The following is a 17175-nucleotide window of genomic DNA, read 5'->3' as shown; positions in this document are numbered from 1 at the left end:
ACATTAAAATTTAGAAGACATTCCCAAGAGGACTACTCACAAGGGGTAATATATATGTATATTTCTGTGTCTACATCTCTGTATAAAGAAAAGTGGGTAGGTCAGCAAATATAGGGAAATATATTCATAGCAATTAAATGCTTGCTTCTCTCACTAACCCCTTTTCTTTTATTGCCAAAGTATTTACTTAAGAAAGCTGATTCAAAAACCGGTAAATGAGCCTTGTTCCTTTGGTAGCTAGACTAGTTTAGCTTCTGTTGGTTATTACTAGTAAATAATTCTCCTCGGCAGTAGGAAAAAAATACAGCCCAGTTTTACGCATTCTAAATCAATCTCAGGTTTAAGAGAAGGTGCATGCAGGCTTAAAAGTTATTACAACTCCACTGTTTTCGCTGATAAATTACATGAATAACATTTGAGACAATGCATTGTTAAATATTTATGTCTACTACTATAGAACCAAGAAAAGCACAAGAACCCCTAGAAGAATAAATATATTTACCTAAATAAATTACTAAGACAAATATACTCCTATGTGCTCTGTACCAATAAACAGTAGGTATTCACTAAATTGTAGAATATAAATGGTTCATTTCCTCTAAATGTACACTGAAAGATCTATAACATGTTACACATTTCCTGTGCTTTGCATATATATTTCAATATTCATCATGAAAAGCCTTGCTTATGTGTCAATATACATTACTTTGCATATATTAAGAAGGGCTTTTTAAAAAAATTTTAACATTACGATGCTTTTTATATGGGAGAAAGCTTAGGTCTTATTTCATGATTAACCCTTTCACGGCTCATCCTTTTTCCTCTACATGACATTTGCACAAAATGAATTGCTTGCTTAGACACAGCTAACTAAATAAAAGCAGGCCAGAGCTGATAGTATGAAAAATGGATTTTCATTACTGTTTCATTGATTCTTGTAAATAAGGGCCTGAGGCCTGCTCTGAAAAGGCTGCAAACAGTAATAATTTAATCTGAGGTGACATAGACCAAAATGTATGTGGACAAAAATCATCCTTGAATATTAAACAACAGCCTCAAGACAGAGAAAAGTGTTGCAGGCGAATTTAAATGTATGCAGATCGGTGGGTAACATATTTAAAAACAGAAATTAAAGATTCCTGTCATAAATCACATTTGCTGCCATGGATATGCCTTGTTATGCTGGCGTTTAAGAAAACCTGAAAGGTTAAGGCAGTTGGTGCATTAAATCGTACAAGGATAATTAATACTTTTCTTGTGGCTATTTATAAGAAATGGAAAATATAGTCAGATCAGCTGTGGCACTGTAGTAATTTGCGGGGGGAGCAAAGAAAGCATGAGTCAATAGTTTTAACTGGACAAATGTCAAATGCTTCATGATGCAGTCTCCCAATTTGGAAGCTGTTTGAAAGTTGTATATGTTTTAATGAGATTAAAAATAGTTTGCTCTCATACGACAAGTATCATTTGTTTGCCTCTCATCTTCTTCATATTTCCCAAGGGGAAACAAACAACAACAATGTCCACATGGAATTTGTTGCTATACCTCAGCCACCTATCCTGTAGATGGTATATGAAAACAAACACATTTTCTGGCACCAAGCATTTCACCAGGTCTCAGAAAATAGTAAGGACATAAATTTTTGGAAGGACTAATTTACTTGTCTTATCAGGAATTGGATTAGTAACATCAGAGAATCCACCCCCGCCCCCACCCTTTTACTCACACACACACTGCTTCCCAAGAAGAAAATCTGCCTTTCTGAGTCAATGAACTTAGACTTACAGTCATTCCATTATTTACCCCGCCCCCCACCCCTGCCACCAGAGCTTGTAGGTTTGTATATGCTTAACTGAAATCAGTGCTTCTTATTAGAATCCTGCGTTAGGAAAAGGTCCCCTCACAGACAGAAGGCATATAGCACCCAATCCTCATCATGTGAAAGGCCATTTATCTTTCAGGGAACTGCTACCTGTATAGTATTGCTTTGAGCTAAGAGTAAAGAATGGCCCGCCTTTAAAAAGGAAATTATTCTTGTTATGGATAAAATGGTCTCACTACTATCGGTGTGTTATTTGTGCGAAATATAATCTAGTTTACAGGGTGCTTTGTTTTTTCACATTGGTGTTAAAATAATAGTGAGGTTTAAATATATCAAAAATATAGCCCTATCATATTTCAGTACAAAATGTGTATGAGATAAATAAGGACATTTACCAATATATTGATATAGATTATAGGGAGATACTTTTCTGGCTACAAAATCCATTAATATTATTATGATTGATTCCAGTCTAGCTACCTTTAGCTGAAAGAGTACAATTGAAAATTGAATACAATGGGCTTTTAAATATCTTTTATGTAAACAAGTAACATAAAGTTAGTTTGGGGGTTTTGGTGAGCTGTGCCATCACTAAGTGTTCCCTGTTGGCATGGGGAACCAAACAATCCATTGGGACTCTCAAGGTTTTTAAAATAGGGTGAGTTTACCCATCATTGATAGCTAACACCAAAGCGAGGTGAGAAAACCATTTTCACATTAACACTCCTGCTCGGTATTGAGGTCATTGGGTAGAGCATCATCTTTCAATACAATTCCACAACTCAGAACTCAGCCATACCTTTATTCTTATTGGTATTAAAAAAAAATGCTCTATGGTTATTCTGAGTGAATGAGACCTCCCTTGCTAACATCTGCAGGTTTGTAATTGCTTAAGTGCTCACCCCTCCCCTGTGACTCAGTATCCAGAGACATTGCCTCATAGGTAGCGGGTGGACATCAATACAGCTGGCCTGACAAATAGTCTGTGAGTAATGCCCCCATTGGCCAATAGTCCTTCCAATTTGAGCAAAAATGGAGTGGCTTCTGAGGAATGAGACTGGTTTAATATCACAACAATCTTCCTGACTCAGCATGTGATCTCAGAGGATGTGACTTGGCAAGGTTGAAGACCTTCCGACAGAGTGAAACTGATAAGGTTGTAGAAAGAATGGAACTCCTGTCTTCACACACCGGCCTCAGAAACCATGGATAAAGTATAATCTCTACTTAAAGTAAATTTGTCCAGGACAAATAATTAATGCTAGGGATTCAGTTATGATTTAAACAAAAATGATTATCTTTGCTATATTTCTGTAGACTGAGCCTTAACTCATTATAATCTTTGTTCATTATTAATGGTGTGATCACCAATCGGTGATCAACTTAAAAATTATTGAGCAACAAAGAGAAAAAAAATAGAAAGAACTCATGGACATTGACAACAGTGTGATGATTGTTGGTGGGAAGAGGGGAGAGGTGGAAGAGGATATAGGGGGGATAAATGATGACAGAAAAAAATTAAATAAAATTTTAAAAATTATTTGGCAGATTACTTTAAACTTAAATGTAAGGCTCTTTTCAGTTTTCAAAGTTCTTTTTTTGCTATTGGTATTAAACATAGATTAACACATTTCTGTGGAAGCAGATATAACCCAGCTGTTAAGGATAAGATAGAGAAAACAGACTAAACATGAATTGCAAGTGAGAATTTTTCTTGAAGAGAAAGCCTCTCTGTAAATTATGTTGCAAGGTGTTGATCTAGGGAATAACATTGTATGCTGTGCTATCACTTACTATTGCACAATAGCTAAAACATTTGCAAGATGTGAAATATTTCCTATGTAACAGTAGATTATTGTCTAGACTACTATTAAAGGTGGATTAGCAAGAACAGGAACACAACTTCAAAGTGAAGGAGCAAATACTAGAGAAATAGATTGCGTACAGGCAAGCAAAATATTTTATAAAACATAAAACTTATAGGTATAAGAATAATTTTACCATTAGAATGTAGCCAAATAGTTTCAATGTGAACGAGGAATTTAAAAAAGGGGGCTCATCAGCTAAACAGAGTTAGAAGGAGATAGGATAAAATGGGACTAATCATAGGCACTGATCTCTTAAGAGCTGTAATGTCTCCTGTGGGTCTGTTATTGCCTTCGTAATAAATATATCTACTGTGCACGAGCATTAACCTCTGCAAAAATATCATGAGGAAGTGTAGCACATGGACGTGTAAACATTAGTGGCAGCTGCACTGATATATAAGTGTACAATGAAATGACTCCAAAGTAGCTATAATGTCCTATCATGGCAGGCTTGGTGAATGCCAATACATTTACATGATCAAAGAGACAAATGAATTGGCTTTAAATGTATCATTAGTTGTGAGCTTCATGATTCATCATAATTGACACTGCCTTCCAATGTCATGTAGAATAAAGTACATTAAAGCTATGGAGAGAGCTGTGCTTCAAGGTTTCCACACTGATCCGAGCATTGGTGGGAATAAATAGTACCATTTTAGAGAATTACAAAGATATATATATTTTTTATATCTTCACTCAAAGCCAATTTAAGGGGGAAATGTAGCATTTTACCAGCACAAAAACTCATGGTATCTATTTTAAACAATCAGTGGTTATAGGCTCACTTAATAAACAGAAAACAACATGCAGAAGAAGAAGGTGGTTGAAATGTTCCATTTAGCTTAGGTTCTGGAATAAAATTTCCCTGCAATACCACTAATAAACAACCAAGTGATCTTGAACATCACCTATGCATATTTTTCAACCAAGTAATTTCACTTCTAAAAACACAAGATTCTTATATCATGTATAAAGGCCATCTGAGTTTTTTGTAATGAAGAATAATTAGAATCCCTATTATATCCAACAGAGGAATGAATCCACATTTAAAGTATCATCAGTTCTGCCCCAACTGGTTTGGCTCAGTGGGTAGAGCATCAGCCTGTGGACTGAAGGGTCCCAGGTTCGATTCCGGTCAAGGGCACATTCCTGGGCTGAGGCTCAATCCCCAGTAGGGGGTGTGCAGGAGGCAGCTGATCAATGATTCTCTGTCATCATTGATGTTTCTCTCTCTCCCTCTCCCTTCCTCTCTGAAATCAATAAAAATACATAAAAAAATAAAGTATCATCAGTTCTAATATTTTTAATTTTCAAAGAATATTTAATGACTTAAAGATATACTTTGAAATAGAAAAATGAATAAAAACAAGATAGAAGATGGCGGCATAGGTTAATGCCAGAGTTTGCTGCCTCAAACAACCACTTCAAAAATACAACTAAAAGACAGAACGGACATCATCCAGAACCACAGGAAGGCTGGCTGAGTGGAAGTTCTACAACTAGGAGGAAAGAGAGTAGCATACCGAGACTCAGAGGAGGCACAGTGCTAAAGTAAAAAACTGAGGTGCGGAGTGCATGCGGAGCGGGCTGGTGGCTGAGGGCGCGGTTGTCTGTTTCAATCGGGAGGGAGCCTCAGACTCTGAGCTCCAGATCCGGGTGAGTCTCTAGGGACCCAGACTCAAACGGGAGAAGCGGGACTGTCTGGCTTCGATTGGAACTTGAAGGCAGCTTTCTCTCCGAGGTTTGCAGCAGTTGTTGGGACTCTGAGAGGCAGACCCCCTGGGGACGGACCGAGAGCAGCCATAACTGCTCGCTCCGCCTGCCCTGTAGATCCCCTGGGACCCGCCCCGCCCAAGCCCTGCACAGAGGCATTTGCCAGATAGCCTCAGGCAAAGGCTAGATTAGCACCTCCCTAGAGGACAGTAGTTCTCCCACTGCAGACACAGCTGCTTCTCACAGCCAGTTGGCCTGGAGGTCAAATCTCCCCTAGTATTACTTACAACAATCAAGGCTTAACTACAACAAGACTGCGCACAAAGACCACTAGGGGGTGCACCAAGAAAGCATAAAAAATGCGGAGACAAAGAACAGGACACTGATGTCAGAATTGGAGGATATGGAGCTCAAAACCACACTTTTAAGGTCTTTCAATAATTTTCTAGAAACTGCTGATAAACTTAATGAGATCTACAAGAAATCTAATGAGACCCTCGATGTTGTGATAAAGAACCAACTAGAAATTAAGCATACACTGACTGAAATAAAGAATATTATACAGATACCCAACAGCAGACCAGAGGAGCGCAAGAATCAAGTCAAAGATTTGAAATGCGAAGAAGCAAAAAACACCCACCTGGAAAAGCAAAATGAAAAAAGAATCCGAAAATACAAAGATAGTGTAAGGAGCCTCTGGGACAGCTTCAAGCGTACCAACATCAGAATTATAGGGGTGCCAGAAGATGAGAGACAGCAAGATATTGAAAACCTATTTGAAGAAATAATGACAGAAAACTTCCCCCACCTGGTAAAAGAAATAGACTTACAGGTCCAGGAAGCGCAGAGAACCCCAAACAAAAGGAATCCAAAGAGGACCACACCAAGACACATCATAATTAAAATGCCAAGAGCAAAAGACAAAGAGAGAATCTTAAAAGCAGCAAGAGAAAGAAACTCAGTTACCTACAAGGGAATACCCATACGACTGTCAGCTGATTTCTCAACAGAAACTTGGCAGGCCAGAAGGGAGTGGCAAGAAATATTCAAAGCGATGAATTCCAAGAACCTACAACCAAGATTACTTTATCCAGCAAAGCTATCATTCACAATTGAAGGTCAGATAAAGAGCTTCACAGATAAGGAAAAGCTAAAGGAGTTCATCACCACCAAACCAGTATTATATGAAATGCTGAAAGGTATCCTTTAAGAAGAGGAAGAAGAAGAAAAAGGTAAAGATACAAATTATGAACAACAAATATGCATCTATCAACAAGTGAATCTAAGAATCAAGTGAATAAATAATCTGATGTACAGAATGAACTGGTGATTATAATAGAATCATGGACATAGAAAGGGAATGGACTGACTATTCTTGGGGGGAAAGGGGTGTGGGAGATGCGGGAAGAGACTGGACAAAAATCGTGCACCTATCGATGAGGACAGTGGGTGGGGAGTGAGGGCGGAGGGTGGGGTGGGAACTGGGAGGAGGGGAGTTATGGGGGGAAAAAGAGGAACAAATGTAATAATCTGAACAATAAAGATTTAATTTTTTAAAAAAAGAACAAGATATACAATTGTATTGATAATTTTGTAGAGTAATTTTTATCCATATTAAAAGTATTGGAAGGAAATACACACAAAATATTAAAAATTGCCTTCAAGTATTTAGAATTTTTCTATTAAGTTTTCAACATCTTCCAAATTTTTAATAAGTATCACTTTTATCATCAGAAAATAATTTGTCATAAATATTTGCTAAATAAGAAAAAAATTGAAGAACTTATCCCATAAAGTAGCAACGAAAAGCCCTTTCAAGGTGACTAGGATCTATTTTCTATCAATCTTCAGATCAATTACATTGATTTTCTCTCTTTTAAATCAGGGTTTTATTAAGTAGTTCTCTTAAAGCTTCCAATTTCTATGTAGTGATGATGAAAACTAAGAGATTTTCCAATATGAGATTATCACTAAAATACCTTTTAGAATGCAAGAATCTTCTCCTTTATTAAATCACCCTAATAAATATTCATTCAAATCCACTTTACTCCGAGTGGCTCTGTCAGCTAAATAAACATATAAACATTACATAAGTCACATTTCTTGAACTTAAATTTGCCTCTTCTTTGCCTTTTACACCACTCATTTGGGCAAATAGACAATACTTGCAGATTTGCCTTCTGAACATGAATTAGTGCCTGGGTTTTAACTCATTATCTCCATTTTGAAATCCACTACATGCTGCAAACTTAAAAGCAACAAAACTGTCTTGGGGAGTCCCCTCAAATGCTGCCAGCCATGCCCTAGCCATTGTGGCTCAATGGGTAGAGCATCAGCTGGTGCACTGAAGGATAGTGTATTCGATTCTGGTCAAGGGCAGGTACCTGGGTTGCAGGTTTGACCCCAGCCCAGTCAGAGTGCATGTGGGAAGCAACCAATCTATGTGTCTCTATTAATCTCTCTCTCTCTCTCTCTCTCTTTCTCTCTCTTCCCCTCTCCCTCCCTCCCTTTCACTCTCTCTAAAAAATCGATGGGAAAAATATCCTAGGATGAGCATTAACAACAATAAGTCTAATTATAAACTGAGTAGGCTAATTATAAACCTGGATACTATTTGTGACTCATCCTACCTACTCTCACAAACATCAGTTTCCCAGACCCATAGAGTTACCACCTGTACCATCTTCCATCACCTGGCCTCCTAATAGTTTTGCTAATATACAGAGGAACACATTTGTTTTTGCCAATCCATTCTCACATTGCAGATAGTTTCATTTCTAGAAGCCTAATCTTGTCATGTCAGTCCTCTTTCATTTAAACACAAAGGCTTTGGCACAGCACTGAAGTCTCTACATCAGTGGTTCTCAACCTGTGAGTCGCGACCCCTTTGGAGGTCGAACGACCCTTTCACAAGGGTCTCCTAAGACCATCGGAAAACACATATATAATTACATATTGTTTTTGTGATTAATCACTATGCTTTAATTATGTTCAATTTGTAACAATGAAAATACATCCTGCATATCAGATATTTACATTATGATTCATAACAGTAGCAAAATTACAGTTATGAAGTAGCAACGAAAATAATTTTATGGTTGGGGGTCACCACAACATGAGGAACTGTATTAAAGGGTCACGGCATTAGGAAGGTTGAGAACTACTGCTCTACATGGTCTTTTCTCTGCTCTGCTCCCCTTTTGATCTCATCTTTCTCCATACCCCTCTCTCCCTTCACATGCTCACATTGCTTCAGCTACTGTTAAGATTCTACCATGCTTCCTCTTACCTCCTGGTTGGGCACATGCTTTTCCTTCTGCTTGTATTCTCTTCTCCTCCATGTAGAGCCCCCCTACAAGCACTTCTTCAACTGGATAAGCCCTGGGTAATTCTCACTTAACACTAAGATCTTGTCCTCTGGATTTCATTGAGTGCCCTACATTCATGCTTCCACTTCATCCTCCCCTACCTTGAATATGAGACTTATCCCATTGTCCTGCAATTGTGGAGTAATTATTTGTTTTCTTCATTGAACAACATGCTCTTTGAGGGCAAAGGTATCTGTTATATTCAATGTTATATCTTCAGTTCCTAACTACACTACATAGAAAGTAGGTATTTGATACTTTAATGTATAAATAAATAAAATAAGTATTAGTATTTTTTAATTTAATAAGTAAACCATAAAAAGTAATCCTTAGTGTTAAGACTATTCTTACAATTAGGTCTTCTACATGCTGAATACTCATAATGATGATGATGGCTAAGATTTCATGATGTTTACAGTAAATCATGTTTTGTTCTAAATACTCAACATTTACTACTTCATTTGATTCTTTTAGCAACCCCATAAGGAGGTGTTATTATGGTCATTTTATACATGAGGCTGCTGAGGCACTGAAATTTTAATTTTTCTCAAGGTCACAGTGATACTAAGGGTTTATATTAGGGCTCCGTGGCTACAGTAATATATAAACCTAACATTTTGAAAGAATGTCTACAGATAATATCTAAAAAATATACCTATAGTAATAACCCATTGCAGTCTCAGGTCAGTGGTGAGTTTGGGGTGAGGTGGGGAACTCTCTTCCACACAGTAATTCGTAAAACCAGGCTGATAAAAGTTATGACAAAATTAAACACATGTTTTCCAAGATCATCTTAAAAGATGACATACAGACAATGCAAGGAGAAGGCTATATGGGACTGACCAGGATGTTGCATATCACTTCATTTTATTGTCAAGAATGGAGATATATAATAATCCTAACAGCAAAAAATGCTGAGAAATAAGCTCAGAGGGGGAAAAAAAGATATATTTGGTGAATGGTTTGCAGTCTCTACCACAAGGGCTGAGGCTGGGCTTGAACCCAGACAGTATGACACCAGAGACTAATTCTTAAGACTATTAAACCTTCTCTAACGGAATGTGCCATGCCTATTTATTCCATATCCTAATTAGATGTATTCATTATGTCTTATAATGATACATGTTTTCTGCCCAAAATATATAGATTGTATGTATTTTTAGATCAATTTGACAGCCTTTTGTTCTTTATATGTTTACATAGCAAGTACATGCCTTACTTTGTGCTGAATATCTAATGAAAAGGATTGGTAATGTCATTGCCAAAACTTTATCTGCACCCTGGGTAACTATATGTTTGTAACTATATGAATAATTATATATTTAACTATAAAATTTTCTATACCTCTAAGTATATTTGTCTGAATTCAAGAAAAAAAGATAAGTTGGCCAAATTTAATAACATTTATTTAACCCCTACAAATGATGGTTTAAGGGCCAGATCCATGGGAAAACTTTATTAGTTACATAAAAGTTAGCCAATATTAGTTGAATGAAATCTGAGGGATGTTTTCCTTGGGGCACCACAAATGGCAAAGATTGTCAGAAAGAAAGGAGGAGGGGAGAGCATAAGGGACAGATGTCTGGCATATAAAGTGGAATACCAAGGCATTATATGAAAACCGGAATTCATTTAATTTAGTCAGTTATGAGCCACTTAAAACTTGAAAAAAATGTCAGTCTAGAATATTTCTCTGACAAGTTGTTCTTTGCGATAAACAGATGATTTAAGAAATTAATTTTTCCTGCCATATTTTTTTAATCAGAAAGGTAGAAGTATGGCTTTCTAACCTGGACTACTTAATATACTGGTTAAATGAATGCCTCCAAAACATTGTTTAAAACAACGATTTTTATTTTAGTCAGGAATTTGGGAGGTACTTACTGAGCTCCTCTTGCTTGGGTCACTCGAATAATTGTAATCAGATGTCTGATTAGGAGGGCAGTTATTGGAAGTCTACTGGGTTGGCTCACTCATGTGCCTTGACCCTGGACTTGGAATGCCCAGAGAGAATCCTTTTAAGACAAACTGCCTTCCCTGGCACAAAAGACTTCTTTTAGGGAACCTGACTATTTTGTAAAAGATCTTAATGTTTTAGGTATTTTTTCTACACAGATGGTACCCTATAAAAGCAAATAAAGTAGTTTTTGCTACTATAATCCAACTTCTCCTTACTATAGACTCTTTTACATGGATGTCCTTTCTTGGTGCCAATAAATTAGTTCCATGGCTCTCTACCAGATCACTTGTAAAATCCTGAAGGACTGACCTTACTCCAGGCCATATATATTAGAATCTTGGGATAAGAAACAGGCATCGGTGTTATAAAAAACAACAACAAAACAAACAAATTAAAAAAAACCACAAACACACACTAACAAACAAAGTCCCCACAGAATTCCAATGGCAGTCCATGTTGCAAATCACTGCCATAATCCATAAACTACATGCAAATTAGAAACAGTTGTACACCTGGTCCAGTTCCATCTATTTCTCGGGGGGGGGGGGGAATTAAAGCCCAGAGAAGAGAAATGGGTCACCCAAGAATATGGAGTCAACAACTACAACAGCCTTGTCTCAGAAGAAATAGTAAAAGAAGAGTCCCCGTGACCTCTTTGGAATGGTGATGGTGTGAAAAGTGGCAGAGAGGGGAGATGATATGTGAAGATGCTTCCAAGGTTTGAAGGGCATCATCATTGTGAAAGCTTGCCCTTGGCCTTGGACCCCATGCCCTTGTGAGATTGCTGGTGACAAGGGGAAAGACTTGCTTTTGGAAATCAGTATGATGTAGCCCAATGAAAAGAGGAGCTGCCTGTTCTTCTGAGCGTGAATGTTTAGATGTTAAACACCCTGGTCTCTCTTATCTCTCCTCTCCCTTTACTTACTAGTATAAATTTCCTTTTTTGCTTTTATTTTCCTTTATAATATTTTCAATATGAAGGTTTGGGAAACGTAAAAATATAAAGCAAATTACCAATAAATCCATTTCATTACACAATGCCTGCCAGATATATTCAAACTTTTACATAATTGTTGGATGAAAGAATATTGAAATTATTTGAGTAACAAGAGACATTCACTATAGTTTTTCTCCCCTCAAATAATTCCAATATTTGATGATAAAAATCATTTTTTGATTCATGATAATTGTATTTAATTCATTTGCTGTAAATCAGTCATTGCCTTTTTGTTTACTTATCTTCCTGGCTGCTAGTACAACTTTTTTTCTATCATTAAATTTTAAACATTTTTATTTAAATAGATTTAGTTATGTCTTCAATTTTCTTGTTCTTGATACTTGTTGAAATGTATCAATCTGTAACTTTGGATTTTTTGCCATTCTAGCGATGTTTTTCTTGAAAAAATAATTTATGTAATTATTGCTCCTGATCTTTGTTTTTGATTGGGTTATTGTCTTTTTTTTTTTTTTTAATTAAATCTTTATTGTTCAGGTTACATTTGTTCCTCTTTTTTTCCCCCCCATAACTCCCCTCCTCCCAGTTCCCACCCCACCCTCCGCCCTCACTCCCCACCCACTGTCCTCATCCATAGGTGCACGATTTTTGTCCAGTTTCTTCCCGCATCTCCCATTCCCCTTTCCCCCCCAAGAATAGTCAGTCCATTCCCTTTCTATGTCCCTGATTCATTATAATCACCAGTTCATTCTGTACATCAGATTATTTATTCACTTGATTCTTAGATTCACTTGTTGATAGATGCATGTTTGTTGTTCACAATTTGTATCTTTACCTTTTTCTTCTTCCTCCTCTTAAAGGATACCTTTCAGCATTTCGTATAATACTGGTTTAGTGGTGATGAACTCCTTTAGCTTTTCCTTATCTGTGAAGCTCTTTATCTGACCTTCAATTCTGAATGATAGCTTTGCTGGATAAAGTATTCTTGGTTGTAGGTTCTTGGTATTCAGCACTTTGAATATTTCTTGCCATTCCCTTCTGGCCTGCCAAGTTTCTGTTGAGAAATCAGCTGACAGTCGTATGGGTATTCCCTTGTAGGTAATTGAGTCTCTTTCTCTTGCTGCTTTTAAGATTCTCTCTTTGTCTTTTGCTCTTGGCATTTTAATTATGATGTGTCTTGGTGTGGTCCTCTTTGGATTCCTTTTGTTTGGGGTTCTCTGCGCTTCTTGGACCTGTAAGTCCATTTCTTTCACCAGGTGGGGGAAGTTTTCTGCCATTATTTCTTCAAATAGGTTTTCAATATCTTGCTGTCTCTCATCTTCTGGCACCCCTATTATTCTGATGTTGGTACGCTTGAAGCTGTCCCAGAGGCTCCTTACACTATCTTCGTATTTTCGGATTCTTTTTTCATTTTGCTTTTCCGGTTGGGTGTTTTTTGCTTCTTCGCATTTCAAATCTTTGACTTGATTCTTGCGCTCCTCTGGTCTGCTATTGGGTGTCTGTATAATATTCTTTATTTCAGTCCGTGTATGCTTAATTTCTAGTTGGTTCTTTATCATAGCATCGAGGGTCTCATTAGTTTTCGTGACTCTCTCCTCAAGTTTATTGACAGCTTCTAGCACATTTTTGCAAGCCCTCAAAATTGCGATTTTTAGCTCTATATCCTCCATTTCTGTCATGTTTTTTTGTCTCCGCATTTTTTATGCTTTCTTGGTGCACCCCCTAGTGGTCTTTGTGCGCAGTCTTGTTCTAGTTGAGCCTTGATTGTTGTAGTTAATACTAGAGGGATTTGACCACCAGGCCGACTGGCTGTGTGAATCAGCTGTGTCTGCCGCGGAAAACTTCTGTCCTCTGGGGAGGTGCTAATCTAGCCTTTGCCTGAGGTGATCCGGCAAATGGCTCTGCGCAGGGCTTGGGCGGGGCGGGCTCAACAGGGCGGGCGGAGGGAGCCGTTATGGTGCCCTCAGTCCTGTTCCCAGAGGCTCTGCTTCTCAGAACCCCCGGAACCGCTGCAAACCTCGGAGGGAAAGCTGCCTTCCAACTGATGCCAGACACTCCCGCTTCTCCCGTTTGGGTCCGAGTCCCCAGCGATTCGCCCGTATCTGGAGCTCAGAGTCTGAGACTCCCCCCTGACCGAAAACGACAACCGCGCTCTCAGCCACCAGCCCGCTTTGCGCGCGCACCTCCGCACCTGAGTTTTTTCCACACTGCGCCTCCTCTGAGCCTCGGTGTGCTGTTATTTTTCCTTCTAGTTGAAGAGTCTCTCCTCAGCCAGCCTTCCTGTGGTTCTGGGTGATGTCCGTTCCGTCTTTTAGTTGTATTTTTGAAGTGGTTGTTTGCGGCAGCAGTCTGCGGTGTTTACCTATGCCGCCATCTTGGTCCGGGTTATTGTCTTATCTGTATTTAATTTTTCTCATTTTCCCCTTTTATTTTCTTTACACTATTTCATCTGAGTCTGGTTGAATTCCTTAGATTTGACATCTAAAAATCAGTTTTCTAATGCATCTTATTTGTTGTTTTTGAAATGCATCTAGTTTCAATTAAGCAATCATATTTTTTTCTCATGCAATGCTTTCTGATTTCAAATTGTTCCTGTTTCGTATTTCCTTCCTCCACGTAAATAGATAACATATTCTATCGAATCTTAATGAGATCTCATAAATCAGAAAGTTTCTAATAGTATGTTGTTGTTGTTTTATTCTGTTGTGTGTTTTTTATAATTTTGTTTTGTTTTTACAGTATATCTACTTTGTTGAATCAATTCCACTAAGCATTCAGGAATGTCTCTTTGTTTTGACATAATGTATCTTTTTATAGAACTTGTAGTATTATTTTCTCCTGTACTCAGAAACTTTCTGTTTGTTCTGGCTGCTAGAAAAGGAAGAAACCCTGCCATATTGGGTTTCTAAAATGTTCATTGAGACCACATCCTGTTTCTTTCCCTCACACAGACTGTGAACGAATTTCTCTCAGCATTTTCTCCACTCAGATCCTGGCCGCATTGCTCCTTTGGGGAAACTTTGACGGTGGGAGAGGGTCAAAATTCTGACCCCAATTCCCTCTTGTGTAACAATGGTGAAGAGGAAGGGGCAGATGAGTACTGCTAAGTAACATTTGTTGAGTGCCTAATATGGACTAGCCACTAGGCTGAGCATTTGCCCTGTGATTTAAATCATAACCCCTTCCCGTTTTACATATGAGAACACCAAGAGATAGGGAGTTTTAATACTTTCTCCTAAGACCATCCAACTATTAAATAAAGAGTATGGACTGAACCAATGTTCTTACTCAATTCACCATTTCCCCCCTCTTTATTATTTAATTAAAATATTTTGAGCCCTAGCTGGTTTATCTCAGTGGATAGAGCGTCGGCCTGCAGACTGAAGGGACCAGGGTTTGATTCCTGTCAAAGGGCACATACCTGGGTTGCGGGCTGGATCCCCAGAGGGGGTGTGCAGGAGGCAGCCAATCATTGATTCGCTCTCATCATTGATGTTTCTATCTCTCCCTCTTCCTTCCTCTCTCTCTAAAAATCAATAAAAATATTTAAAAAAATTTTTTTTAATATTTTGAAGTTGAGGGCCTGAGATTACCATCCTTCCTCTTTTTCTCACCAATAAAATATCTCCCCTGACACACTTTATATTCTGCTACCCATTTCCATGGATCTCTCATAAGAATAAAGGTAAAGGGCCAAGTTCACAAAAATCAACTTTCCCAGGGTGTACAAAAGAATGGCCAATTACCAGCTTATCTGACTTCTCAGAGATCTTTGCCCTTTTTAAACAATGTAGGAAACTTGAATTCCAGACATGCTAAAAGGCATGACTTCCAAAAATACAGTTTTCTTAAAAAATCTTGATGAAAAAATACTTAAGGCATATAACTTAAAGACTGACTAGGTAAAATCTTTATTTCAATGGCCTCAAAAACTTAGCTATGAAGCATTATTCCATAGGCTTAACTGTTATTAAGTGACATTAGTACTGTTTTCAAAGGATTTTGAGTACTTGCCTGTTGATGGCCATGTAACTAATATGGCCTCAATCCATCTCAGGACGATTGGATTATTGTAAAATTTAGAAAGCAGCCAATCACAAAGCATTTGTTACTCAGCACACTAATATATCGTGGCTTCATCAAGGTTTCTGGAATAATTAATAAAAACTGTTAGCCAAGTGGGACATAACCAACTAGAAAAGAAGCTGGAAATTGCAATAAGAAGGAAGGTCATAGGCAAGTTTGAGAGGCTCATTGAGAAAATATTTGACTCAGAATACTTGTTTTCTATGACCATCAACACCTACCTGAGTGCTTTGACCATAGGAAATGCTTAGTTAACACTTTTCCAAGGGGTGACAAAGTAGCACTATAATCGGTGTCTGGAGAAAGATAATTAAAACAGAATGTTGCATTGATTTTTCAATTACCATCTACTGGCATCTGGGAAGATGCAAGTAGAATGTCACCAAAATTATATGTTGGCATTTAAACTCCCCATGACACATAGGGCTTTTGCCTAAATAAAACTTAAGCACCCTGGTCACATATATTAAAATCATGTCCTTCAAAAAATCAGATTTGAGGGAGCAGAAGCAGTGGGAGCCCGGAAGCCTGTGAGCTAACCAGGAGCAAGTCAGCTTCCAAACAGTTTAATAATGTGGTTCTGAGGGCCCACAGGCCCACCCCGGCAGCACGGCCTACCCCTGCGGAAGCTCTGCAAGGGGCTCATCTAGGAGGCTTAGCAATATTCAGAGGCCCTGGCCAGCATGAGGACCCCCAAGCACACCCCGGAGTCCAGCCCCAGCCAGTGCAGAGAGAACCTGGCCTGGGCATCCTACGGTCGGACAGGAAAGGAGGTGGCTGATACATAGTACAGTGTAATTAAGAATTGCAGCTTCCAGCAGCCTGGCTTCAACTCTGAGACTGGACACTTCAGGCCATGGTATGGGAGAATACAAAGAGGATGGGAGTAGAGAGAGCATCTGCAAGGGATGGGTCCTCCTTCGTGTTGGCTAGACACTTCCCAGCAGGGAATGTCCTCAACCAGGGCGTCTTTGAAGAAAATGTCCTGCCTCCAAAGAAGTAGCTTGCCAAATGTAAAGGGCAGCTGGCAGACTTAGAATGTGGATATGAAAAGTGTATAGAACAAAACCCCGGATGTGTGTCTTTCTTTGTGGGTGTGTATGCTTGTGTGTGATGCTTTACACACACACGTGGGTATACAGTTTGGCATGAACTAATTCTTATCAAAGGAATGAGCCAATGAAGCCTTTACTCTGATGGCTAGACCACAATTATTTGGACTTGGGGGAAAATCAATTTTTAAACTTTTTTGTTATTTTTAAAGCAAACGTTTTTTGGGGGTACTTTTCTTACCTGTAATGTTCATCCATGGACTTTTTGTAATTCCAAATGTTTGTGATGTTGAGAAGTGAAATTCATTTCCTGTGACCTTCCTGCACTGTAATCTACTAGTGGCAGATAT

General features: G+C 38.4%; 1 pseudogene; it reads left to right on the top strand.

Moving 5' to 3' along the window:
- The window catches only part of LOC106724931, a 71641-nt pseudogene extending 54865 nt beyond the window's left edge, over positions 1-16776 (top strand).
- Positions 16777-17175: the final 399 nt, after the last annotated feature.

Source organism: Myotis brandtii, unplaced genomic scaffold, assembly GCF_000412655.1.
Source record: "Myotis brandtii unplaced genomic scaffold, ASM41265v1 scaffold125, whole genome shotgun sequence".
Classification (NCBI taxonomy): domain Eukaryota; kingdom Metazoa; phylum Chordata; class Mammalia; order Chiroptera; family Vespertilionidae; genus Myotis; species Myotis brandtii.
Note: the sequence above shows the minus strand (reverse complement) of the source record. Positions and strands in the feature narration are given on the sequence as shown.